We start from the raw sequence: 11580 nt of genomic DNA on the forward strand, positions 1-11580 counted from the left end.
CTAGCACACATTAAGCACTTTACACAGATGATCACCCTTATGACGTCAGTGCTATTATTATACCCATTTTACACATGAAGAAACGGAGGTTTACTTGGGTTAAATAACTTGCCCGAGGTTAGACAGCTGGTAAGTGTCTGAAGCCAGGATTGAACTTAGGTCTTCCTGACTCTAAGCTCAACGTTCTATCCACTGTGCCACCAGCTGCCTCTAAGAACAAAAAAGAAAATAACCATTAATCATTGGAATAAGTCCTTTGGATGGCCTTGGCATGCTGAGTGTTGAAAGAAGTGTCCTTATTCTTATCTAAATGCCAGTGATGAATATGGCTGAGGAAAAGATCTTACCGCTGGTAGGTCCTTTTGTGTGCCAGGCTGAGGACCTGACAAAGAGCTGAAAACATGCCCATTTGTTCCCAGGTATATTGGCGGGGAAGTTGCCCAAAAGAGGGACAACCTTCCCTTTAAGGAAACCCCAGAAGCAACTTACAATTCCATCAGATATTAGCATCAACTCTATGAAGACTGAGAGCAGAAGGAAATTGTAGCCCTCAAGAAAACAGGATTTCTGCTAGGAGTACCTTCCTCTCCCCCAGGCATTATGGGAACTTGGAGGAGAAGCTACCTACAAATGCAAGGACTGTGTATGGAGGAGGGACTTCAGCACTGTGATAATGAGATTAAATCTACCTTGCCCATCTTTAGATTTAATCACCAAAGGTGAAAACATCTCCACTTAACCCCCAACTTGGGTGGTCTATAACCCAAGTATGTCAGAATGAGTGACAAAACAGAATTTACTGACTGCCTCCCGGGCAGTCCTAAGAAAAGCATTTGTTGTGATTGGACAAATAAACTAAGAGGAAGGCACAGGAAGTGACCAAAGAAGCCCCTTTAAAAAGAGAGAGTTGAGTGAGCCAGGCTCGTCTTGTTCCTTGCTGGAACCTGGAAGAGCTCTGGACCTGGGACCCTGAGACCTTGGCGAGACTGCTCTGAAATCTCTCTTAGAACTGCACATGGTGAGTGAAGAAGACTGACTCCTTTAACCTCCCAAGAGGTACTAGCCTCTGGGAGGCTCCCTTGATTGGGAGAAGCCCTTGTGGCTAAACCCCCTTGTTAATTGACTTTTAGGCTCTGGCTGGGCCTGTAGAGCCCTGCCAGAGTAAAGCCCAGACTTGAATACAATCTCTTCCTCTACCCTCTTCTCATCTCCCTACTTCCACTCTCTCCTATATTTTGTAAATTAATCACTAAAATCATTTTGGGGATTGATAATTATCCAATTCCCTGGCAACCTAACCTTTTAATATATTCAACCCAAAACTCCCTTTTCCCCATTACAGCACTACCTACTTTGCTATTCTGTCTTAATTAAGAGTGCTTATATTTGATTTATGATCGCATCTGTAAAATTTAAATTAATATCCAATAACTTCAAGTATTATCTTTTATAAGAAGTAGAAGAAATAAAAATGAAATAGAAGCAGAAAAACCTACTTATCATGTAAAGTATAAAATTATGGTTGGACTAAATATATATGAGTGGTCCCCAAAATTAATCACTCAAGTCAGAATGGCTTTTATGGTAGTTTATTTACAAATAGAAAGTGTGAAAGTAAGGAAAATGAGAGAGAGAATTATTACAGCCTGGTCCAAACCAGGCAGGGCTTCAGAGGCCCCAGTAAAGGGGGAGCCCAGAGATAAATTAAACAAGGATTCTAGCCACAAGGCCTTCCCTAAAATGAGGGGCCTCGCTAGAGGCTAGGCCTTCCAGAAAAAAGAAAAAAAACAAACTAGGAAAGGGAGTCAGCCTTTTTCACTTATCCATGTGGCAGTCCAAAGGGAAGCCGTCTGAGGTCTCAAACCCAAGCTCCTCCAAGGCCAAGTTCAAAGGGGAAAAAGCTCCTCACAGGAAGTTACCACATTTTTAAAAGACATTTCTTTGTGTCACTTCCTGTGTCTTCCTTCTACTTTTACATGGTCCAACAGCAGCTTTAACTTTGCTTCTGATTGCCCAGGGGGCAGTCAGTAGTTTTTGATTTGTCACTCTCTAGGGCATGTGGGTCATAGACCTCCCCCCCCTCCACACACACACACACACACACACACACACACACACACACACACACTTAAGGATTAAGTGGTGGTTTATACATTCCTGGTGGCTAAAATCTAAAGAATAAATAGGGGAGAGCTAATCCCATCTTCACACCTGCCTCTCACCTAACCCCAACCTCCTCAAGCCTCATTCTTGGGAAAAGAGAGAGAGGGCGGAGCTACACAAAACTTGTATCTTCCCTACATTAGTATGTTACGTAGATACGTAACTGGGATGCTGGGAAAGAGAGTCCCTGGGGATCAAAATCCTAATTACACACAACCTAGAGAAAGCCCTGACAGGGAGTTTGAGCCATATTTGCCTGCTTTTGTAACTGACATCCCGAAATGCCATGCTACACCACCGCCACCAAATGTACCCACAAACTGGTGTTTTCTCCCTCCTCAGTCAGTGTTCCTGAGAAATCCCCCAGGGGCTCCATTTTGTTCCAATCACCCCCACTTTGTATGCACTTATCTATGCAAGTAATTCTATGCCCTATCCCTGCCCTACTCTCCCACACCTCATGTGTATTCCGTGACAAGATGGCGCTGCGTTTGGAACAGAAGTTTATTATCATCCTTCTAGCATTTGTCAGCTTCTAAATTATTATTGCATAATAACTTTATCATTTGTTAGCATTATAGTCATTTAACACCATTCTAATCTGGCTCTTGCTTTTCCCCACAAGTAACCCTACATCACCCCTCTTCAGCTTTTGCACTCTCTCTGGCCTCCAGGCCTGGAGTTCTCTTCCTCCCTTCTCACAGCTCTGGTCCCATTCAAGTTTCAGCTCCAGGGCCTCCTGCAAAAGGACTTTCCAAATCTGTTTCCAATCCCCTGGACCCAAACCCAGCCTCCCCTCCAAGATGACCTCCTCTCTGCTTTGTATATAACTTATTTACATCTATTTTGTATATAATGATGCGTCATTCAAACATGCACGTCTGTATTGCCTGGACATTTCCATCTGTGCGGGCTTTCTCCCTCAGAGTATACATTCCTGGAAGGCAAGAGCCGTCTTGATTTTGTCCTTGTGCCCCCAGCACCTGGCACGCTGCTTAACGCCATGAACAAATGTTTGCTAATCTCCGACCTGTTTGGGGGAGCTGCTTTATTATTACTCCCGCAATGTTCTCCGTGTTCCAAACGGCTGGCTTGCGGCTTCCATATCCTGCTTCGTGGAAGAAACAATGTGAATCCTGCACTCTACTGGGGGCACGAGTCTAGCGGAAACAGTTTAAACAAATCTATCATCATTCTACAGCCAAGAGGTTTGGGCTAAGAAAGAAATCTCCAAAAGGACACTTCTCTCGATCCCCAAACGATAAGAGGAACTGCATTCATCAGAATCCTGAACAAGGAAAAGTCAGGACATGGTAAAAGGCAGCTGGGTGGCCCAGTGGATAGAGACCAGATTGCCAGCTAACTGCCTGCCTCTCTAAGGACTTCTTATGTATTTCCGCATAACTCAGCCAGCCCAGGGCCGCCTGCTCCATGAGTCCATGTGACTTCTGATGAGCCAAGAAAATGCTGTGCTCCATGCTGCCCACCTGCCTGCACCAGGGGCTTCCTCCGGGGAATGGACAGAGGACAATCCAGAGAAGAGAAAGAGATTCTTTGGAACCGTAAGCACAGATGGGAAGTTGGATCCATGACGCTGGAATCCTAGAGACTGCTGGAATGGGGCCCGTCCGAGCTCTCCTGCTCCGAGCCGAGATCTTAAGTCCACCCCAACAAAAGAAGTGTGTAAGTCAGGGATGTAGATGTCCATATTCCTTGGGATACTAGAAATGGTATCATTTCTCCAGTCTCTGTTTTCTTGGATAAATGGGGGTTGCTTCCTTTTCATGATTTGTGATGGGCTTTTGTGTAATTAGCATTGAGCTGGGAGGAATGAAACGCTGTCCTTCCAGGGCCAGTGCCAGCCAGGTGCTTTTCCCCTTTACCGGCAGAGATGAAGCCTTCCCAAGGGATCTTCACCTCCTAAAGCTGCCCTGGAGATTTTCTTTCAGGAAAAAAAGCGAAGACTTGGCTCATTTTCTAGTTCTATATGTTTTGCCTTTAAATAGTGAAAATGTTTGCTGACTGGTTTCGCCACATGGGGCACCCCAGGGCGGGGCTGGGGGAACAGCCCTCAGTGACTCAGGCCAAACAATGGGGCCCATTTAGAAATCACCAGCGTCAGACCTGGGACAAAAGCAAATTTGTTCTGCTCGGGAAGACACTCGCTGACTTTGTTTTCGCCCAGTGACTGGAGGCAAACTTTAAATGTTTGAGACCCGGTTTTTGAAAACTCCCAACAGGCAGCAGCATCTCCCTTCTTTTCTGCCCACTCAATTTAAGCTCCAGCACTAGTAATGGGAGCATTTCTGTCGGTCTCAAAGAATATCCCGAATCAACATTTCTGATTAAAATACCAAAGTCAGTCTTCCTGGCACAGAACTTAACCCAGTTCCTGGCACGTATACAGTAGGTGCTTAATAAGTGTTTATTAATGAGTGACTGATAGGAGGGACACAGCATCTAGGCTTACTCTAGCAATCATCTTTCCTGGCCCAAGTTCCAAGAGATTGAGTGGGAGCTAAGGGATCTCTCACCTCATCTTATAGGAGTTTTTTTAGCCTCATGAGTAAAGGAAAAGTGACCAGATGAATGCTTGGGTTCAAGTCTGTCCTGCTGGAAAAGGACCTGCGTGGATTAAAATATTTACACCAGTTCTGTTTGTGGTGGCAAAGACCTGGAAACGGAGGGGATGTCCCTCGACTGGGGAATGGCTGAACAAAGTGCGGGACATGACGGTGATGGAATGCTATTGTGCTGTAAGGAGTGAAGAACAGGAGGATTTCAGGGAAAGATGGGAAGACCTCCCTGCACTGATACAGAGTGAGAGAAGCAGAACCAGGAGAGCATTATACACAGTAAGAGCAAATTGTGGAATGATCCACTGTGCTAGACTCAGCAATACGGTGATCCAAGACATATGTGAGGGACTTGGGGCACGGAGAAGGAAGTGGTGGAGCCAGAATGCAGATGGAAGCAGACGATTTGTCACTTGCTTATTGGGGCTTTTTTGGGGGGGGGGTGTTGGGTTTCATATGATTATTCTCTTACAAAAACGAACCACAGGGCAACCTGTTTTGCACAATAATTTGGGTATAACCCAGATGGAATCACCTGCCAGCTCCAGGAGGGGGTGGGAAGGAGGGAGGGAGACTGTGGATCCTACAACTTAGGAAAACGTGCGTAGAAATTTGTCATTAAAATAAATAACAAAATCAAATAAAAAGTCTCGGTTATCTAAGACTTGCTAGTGATACACCCAGGAGCCCGGAGGGCCTTCTTCTGCTCTGCAGGATGGGGGTAATCATCTTTCTGGACTTTCACTGGTAAGAGTGTTGTGAGACTCAAATGAGAACCCCAAGAGGACATGCATGAATCCACTCTGGCCCCGAACCAGGATCCCCTCCACAACAGCCTGATTAAAGCTCATCCAGCCTCCCCAGGGAGAAGAACCACTCCCCCTCTCCCCCCACCCCAACTTGAGGCAGCTGGTTCCACCATTGGACAGCTCTCATTGTTAGGAAGTTTTCCTTTAACCCATATCTCCTTCTTAGAATCCATTCTAAGCATTGTTTCCAGATAGAAGAGTGGGAAGGGTTAGACAATGGGAGTCAAGTGACTTGCCCAGGGTCACCCAGCTAAGGAGCCAATTTGAACCCAAGACCTCCCTTCTCTAGGTCTGGTGCTCTGTCCACTGAGCCATGTAGCTGCTCCCAGAAGTTTTCTTTATACAAAATCTAAATCTACCACATGGGAATCACAGATTTAGAATGGGGAACACCTTGGAGATCACTGGGTCCGACTTGCTCATTTTCAATTGGAGAAACTGAGATTCTACCTATCAAAGCTACTAGATGAAAGTTAATTGTTGCCAGTAAAGATTTTAAGAAACTCCTTGGGGGGAGATTAACATTGTTACGTTGAAACCACACTCACTCATTGGATCATAGAGTCGGAATGCAAAGGGACCTTAGGGAGCACAGAATAAGCCTTCATCTATTTTGAACAACCAAGAAAATGAGGCAGAAATAAAATGACTTACCCAGGGTCACATAGCTTAAATGCGTCTGAGGCAGGATTTGAACCAGGGCCTTCCTTTCTCCAAGTACAAGTACAGGCCCCTATCCAGGACTTAGCACAATAAGCAGTTAACAGTGGATTCACCATGGCCCTCATGAATTACTGCAGGGGCAATGAGGTGGCTCAGGGATTAGAGCCTGGAGTTGGAGGACCTGGGTTCAAATTTAGCCTCAGATACTTCCTGTGACCCTGAGCAAGTCACTTAGCTCTGTTTGCCTAGCCCCTGCCTTTAATCTTAGGGAAGTCACTAGGACAAAAAGGGTTTTTAATGAATGATTGCAATTGAGAAATTGGGAAGCGAGAGCCTTTCTTTTGAGAGAAGAGGAAACTAAGGACCATGGGAGAAATAAGTGCTTAGGGTCTGCCGGAAGCAGGGGTTAGCAATGGCTTTGGGCTGGAGCCAGGACACCCGGGTTCTGGTCTTAGTCTGGATCTGTAGCTGGTTGGCACAGTGGCTAATTCCTGTCTGCCACCCACCTGCCTCATAAAGGCTCCCTGAGAGAGCCACGAGATCATGGCAGCGAGCGCTGCAGAGGATCGGAGACACCAGAGTTGCCCAGGCTCTTTGGGATGAGGAAGGAGGCCCAGAGAGCTGTGACCTGTGGAAGATCTCCTGGGAGGCAGGCCTGAAAGGGGGGTCCCCACCTCCAAATCTGGGGTGCCTCCCAGCCCTCCAATCACACTATGCCCGAGCACCACAGGCCTGGAGATTGTGAGAAGATGGAGGAGGGCCACTGGGATGGGGAAGGGAGAACTAGGTGGAGGAGCCGGGGATGCTTAGCCTGGAGAAGAGGAGACTGGGGGGGACGGGAAGGGGGGACGGACGTGAGAGCCGTCTACAGGGGATCGGCCTTGTTCTGCTTGACTGCAGAAGGTCGGTAGGTAGGGACAAGGGGAGACCGGAGGAGCAAGCATGATGGAGGCCTTTTAGGATCCTCTGAACACTGACCAGAGGCAGCTTGGTGGTGTGGGGCCCTGGGCCAGGAATCATGAAGACCCGAGTTCAAATATGCCCTCAGAGATTTCTAGCTATGTGATGACACTGGACAAGTCACTTAAACTGTTGGCCTCAGTTTGCTCCACTGTAAAGTGGGTATAACAACATCTACCTCATTTGTGAGGATCAGAGGAGATATTCCGAAAGGGCTTTGCTTCAGTCGTAAAGGGCTACATACTTGCTTCCTATTATTACTATCCTTTTCATCGCCATCCTAAGGAAAATGTTCCCAATTATGAGAAGAGATAGCGGAGGAAGATTTGGCTTCCAATCCCACCTCGGTTACTTGCTAGTTCAAAGGCTCAGACAAGTTCTCCAACCGTGAAAAATGAGGGGGTCGTGCTCCATGATCTCTTTTCCAGCTCTGTGCCTCTCCTCTCATTCAGAGCTATTCCCAAGGGCAATGGGCTGTCTTGAGGTTGAAGGGAGTGCAAGCCCCGCCCCCGCCCCATTGTGCTGGGACCATCTTACTCTGAGAACTAACATGTTCAGGGTGAAGATTGACACCTCAGAAATGAGCAAATGCTACAAATCAGCATGCGTTTGATGCTTCTGTTGATTGTGGAGACAATAAAAAGACAGAAGAGCATTATTAATGCAGAGCCAACTCTTTAAAGTATATCTTTTTCCATCTTCTGGGGAGCCAGTTGTTAAACATTTTACAAGGAAAGCTCTGCCTCCTCATTGGAAGGCTTCAAACAAGGGTCAGAGAACCACCACCTGTTCCGACATCACAGAAGGGATTCTTATCCAGGCACAGGTTGGCCTGTGGGCCTGGGGAGCCAGAGGCCAGGTGCTAAGGGGGCTTCGATCCCTGTCAGTAAGCAGAGAGCTCCTCATCAGGTGGTGGGTTCCCTGGCTGTGCCAGGAGATGGACACGGAATCCTTCCCCACCCCAGTGGGCCCAGGATATTACTGTGGACCCAAAAGCAACGCCTGGAGATAAAGGGAAAGACTTATCTGGGGAAGAAGTTCTGCCCTGGTGTTTTGGCCCAGGGACTTCTCTTTGCCTCCCTCCTAGGTCCAAGTCTGTGGTTCTGGGGCCTTCTTGTTATTTGGATAAATACTCCTCTTTATAATTGTGTTCTTTCTGGCCAAGAGTGAAGAATGACAGCGACAACTGAGAGACTGGAAAAGACTGTGTGTGGTTTGAGTCAAAGATCTGAGTTCGAATCTCTCTTCTGTTAAGACCAGTGTGATCTTGAGCAAGTCCAGTCCTCTGGGCCTGGACTCCATCAATCAGTTAACAAACATTCATTCACACATCACTTCTTTTTACCAGGTACTGTACTAAGGAAGTCCTAGGAGTATAGCAAAAGAAAGCAAGCCCCTTCTGCTCTCTAGGACAACACACAGAAGAGGATGCTGGCTATTCCATGCAAAAATCTGTACTGATGAGATGTCCATGGAAGGTAGCTTTAGACTGGAAATGTAGGACTTTGGTTAAGTCACTACTGTGGTTAAGTCACTACTGTGGGCCTCTATAAAATGAGGGAGTTAGTCTAGATGGCCTAAGAAGCCCCTTTTGCCTCCAGCTCTAGGATCCTGTAAACATGGTCCCAGAAAGGGTCAGACCCAGCAGAAGCCCTAGCACAGTGATGGTGAACCTTTTAGAGCCCAAGTGCCCAAGTTGCAACCTCACCCCCCCCCCCCCCAACAGACAGGAGAGGGAGGAGGGAGGAGGCACTCCTATTGGGCAGCTGGGCAAGAGGGGCCGGGGATGAGAGAAACGTCTGCAGGCATGGTGGAGATGGGGAGGGGAACGGCCCCCTCCAGGGCTCTGGTACGAGTGCCATAGGTTTGCCAACATGGCCCTAGAGTCTTTGTCAAGGATTCATTTCAACTGACTCGGGTGATTCCCTTACTTTGGGATGCCTGGAAATACTTGACCCAAGAACAACCAAAGACCACTTTATCCTGCTTATTAAGAAAGGGGATGGGAAACATATAAGAAAAACAACTGCTTGAACGCATGGGTTGGGGTGGACATGATTGGGGATGTAGACTCGAAACCACCACCCCAATGCAACTATCAACAATTTGGAAATAGGTTTTGATCAACAACACATGATAAAACCAGTGGAAATGTGCGTCGGCTATGGGGGGGCGGGGGGGGGGTGAAGGGGAAAGTAGGAGCATGAATCATGTAACTATGTTAAAAACGAATATTAATAAATGTTTAAAAAAATAAAAAAAAAGAAAGGAGGGTGGGGAATACAGCTAGGTGCTCAATGAATTGAGTCAGGGCCAGAGGTGGGAGGTCTTGGGTTCGAATCTGACCTCAGACACTTCCTAGCTGTGTGACCCTGGTCAAGTTACTTAACCTCCACTGCCTAGCCCTACTGCCCCTCTGCTTGGAACCAATGCTTGGTATTGATTCTAAGATGGGAGGGAAGGGGAAAGAAAGAGAGAGGGAGAGAGAAAGAAAAGAAGGGAGAGAGGCAGAGTGGGGAAGGAGGGAGAGAGGAAAGCAGAGAAAAAGAAAAGATGAAAGAAAAAAGGAAGAGAAAAAAATCACTAGCATTATTTGGGAAGTACATTGCATATATTTGTTGTATTATTGGCACAGTATTAATGCTGTTCCACCCTCCCCCTCCCAGAATGGAAGCTCCTTGAGGGCAAGTACTATATTTCTTTTTCTTTTTTTTTTTGGTCTTTTTGTCTCCCCTGGTATTTCCAGTGTCTGTTACAGTGCCTGGAACACAGTAAGGCTCTGTCTTAATAAAAATCTTTTCAAAAATCAGGAGTGGAATCATTCCACTGTACAAAGAAGCTCCCCAGAGAGCATGGGAGATGGAAAGGGGCTAGAGTTCTGTGTAGTTTGTTATTTGTTGTTTCAAGGTGTATCAACTTTCTTAACAAAGGAGTAACAAAATTGCCTGGTCCCCTCTTCAGCCTATTAGCCATACTATAAAAGCGCTTTTCTTTTTTTTTTTCCTTTTACATCTGTCAGTATCTCATGGCCACCAAAAGGAAGAGGTGGTCAAGGAAAACAAAACCACTGATTGGCCACAGTTGGTCACACACGTGGCTCTCTTGTACCCCCTCATCCCCTGTCCATGACACCAAGGGAATCGGGCAAGGTTTCCTGGTCAGTGATGGGCCCCTCTCAAGTCAGAATCCCTTCCATCAGGGTTGTCATTGTAGAAGCTGGCAGAAGTCTTCTCAAATTCCTCGGAATCTTCCACACTCCTCATTTCTTACAACAATAATCTCCAGCACAGCTTTTTCTTTGTTCTTTGATCTCCTTGGTCTAGATATATATTGCCCTGGAATGGCTGGGGCAAAGAGCATATGCAGTTCAGTGCCCTGAGGCCTGGGGGTGGGGGAGAGAGGGAACACTGGCCCACAGCTCCACCAACAATGTACTGGCTTGCCTCCTCCTCCCCCAGTTTCTCCCACAATCGCCATTTTGTCTTGTCATCTTCTCCAGTGTGGTTGTAGTAAGATGGAGGTTCAGGGTGGTTTTCATTCGCCATTCTCTTATCGATTGGGATGCACTTTTCAACCAGACTACTCTTTGCTCCGCCTACCCGCCTCCGGGTAACCCTTCTCAGCGGAAGATCTAGAACAGAGCCAACTCCTTCATCCTCCTTTTAGGGAACTCGAGAGGTGGAGCGTCAGCCACCAGAGGGAACCCCAAGGTTTTGATTTTGTCCGTTAAGTCTCTCAATAAAGTTGTTGACAGTCAGCCGTTGTGAGGAGCGAAGGAGGCGGAGTACCACGGGAATGGTAGTTTTCTTGCCCCACCCTCAAGCTGGTTTGATAGTCGGAGATCTCGCGGGAAAGAGAGGGAATCTAAATGGGAATGGAGGCGAGACGGACTGTGGTCCGCACTTCCTTATGGGTATTATAGTCAGACAGGGGTGAGGCTCCTAGGAAGATCTGCAGGAGCAGAACCACATTTCCCGGATAACCCTGCGCGTGGCGGAAAAGACGGCCGGCGAAGAGGCCCTGAGCAAATCAGATCGCGGGAAAGAAACTGCCGGCTTTCAAAAATTCTCTCTTGCCGCCATCATCGTTCGCCGGCCCGGAGGCGCAGGTGCTGTAGGAAGATCCCGGGGCTAGACGCAAGTGAGTGTGCCTTAGGTGTGGGACTGGGTGTGCACGCGCGTGAAGCGTGAATGGGAGTGAGCGAGCGAGGGCGGCCGTTGGTCCCCGGCCTATCGTGACGCGGGTTACGCCGCCGCCTCCGCCTCCGCCACCGCCGCCTCCGCTACCGCCGCTGCCGCCGCATCCGCCTCCTCCTTCTCCTCCTCCTCCTCCCTCGCGCTTCTCGCTCCCTCCCTCTCTTCCTCCCTCCCGCCCGCGCGCGCGCGAACCCTTCTCCCCCCCTTCCCTTC

General features: G+C 47.8%; 1 protein-coding gene across 1 annotated transcript in view; it reads left to right on the top strand.

The window, feature by feature from the left end:
* The first annotated feature begins 11216 nt into the window (after positions 1–11216).
* RANGAP1 (Ran GTPase activating protein 1) overlaps positions 11217–11580 on the top strand; it is a 32151-nt gene continuing 31787 nt past the window's right edge. The window contains exon 1 of the mRNA XM_044677297.1: positions 11217–11311. The gene's annotated coding sequence lies outside the window, so the exon portion shown is untranslated. The remainder of the gene's footprint in view (positions 11312–11580) is intronic.

Source organism: Gracilinanus agilis, chromosome 5, assembly GCF_016433145.1.
Source record: "Gracilinanus agilis isolate LMUSP501 chromosome 5, AgileGrace, whole genome shotgun sequence".
Taxonomy (NCBI): Eukaryota; Metazoa; Chordata; class Mammalia; order Didelphimorphia; family Didelphidae; genus Gracilinanus; species Gracilinanus agilis.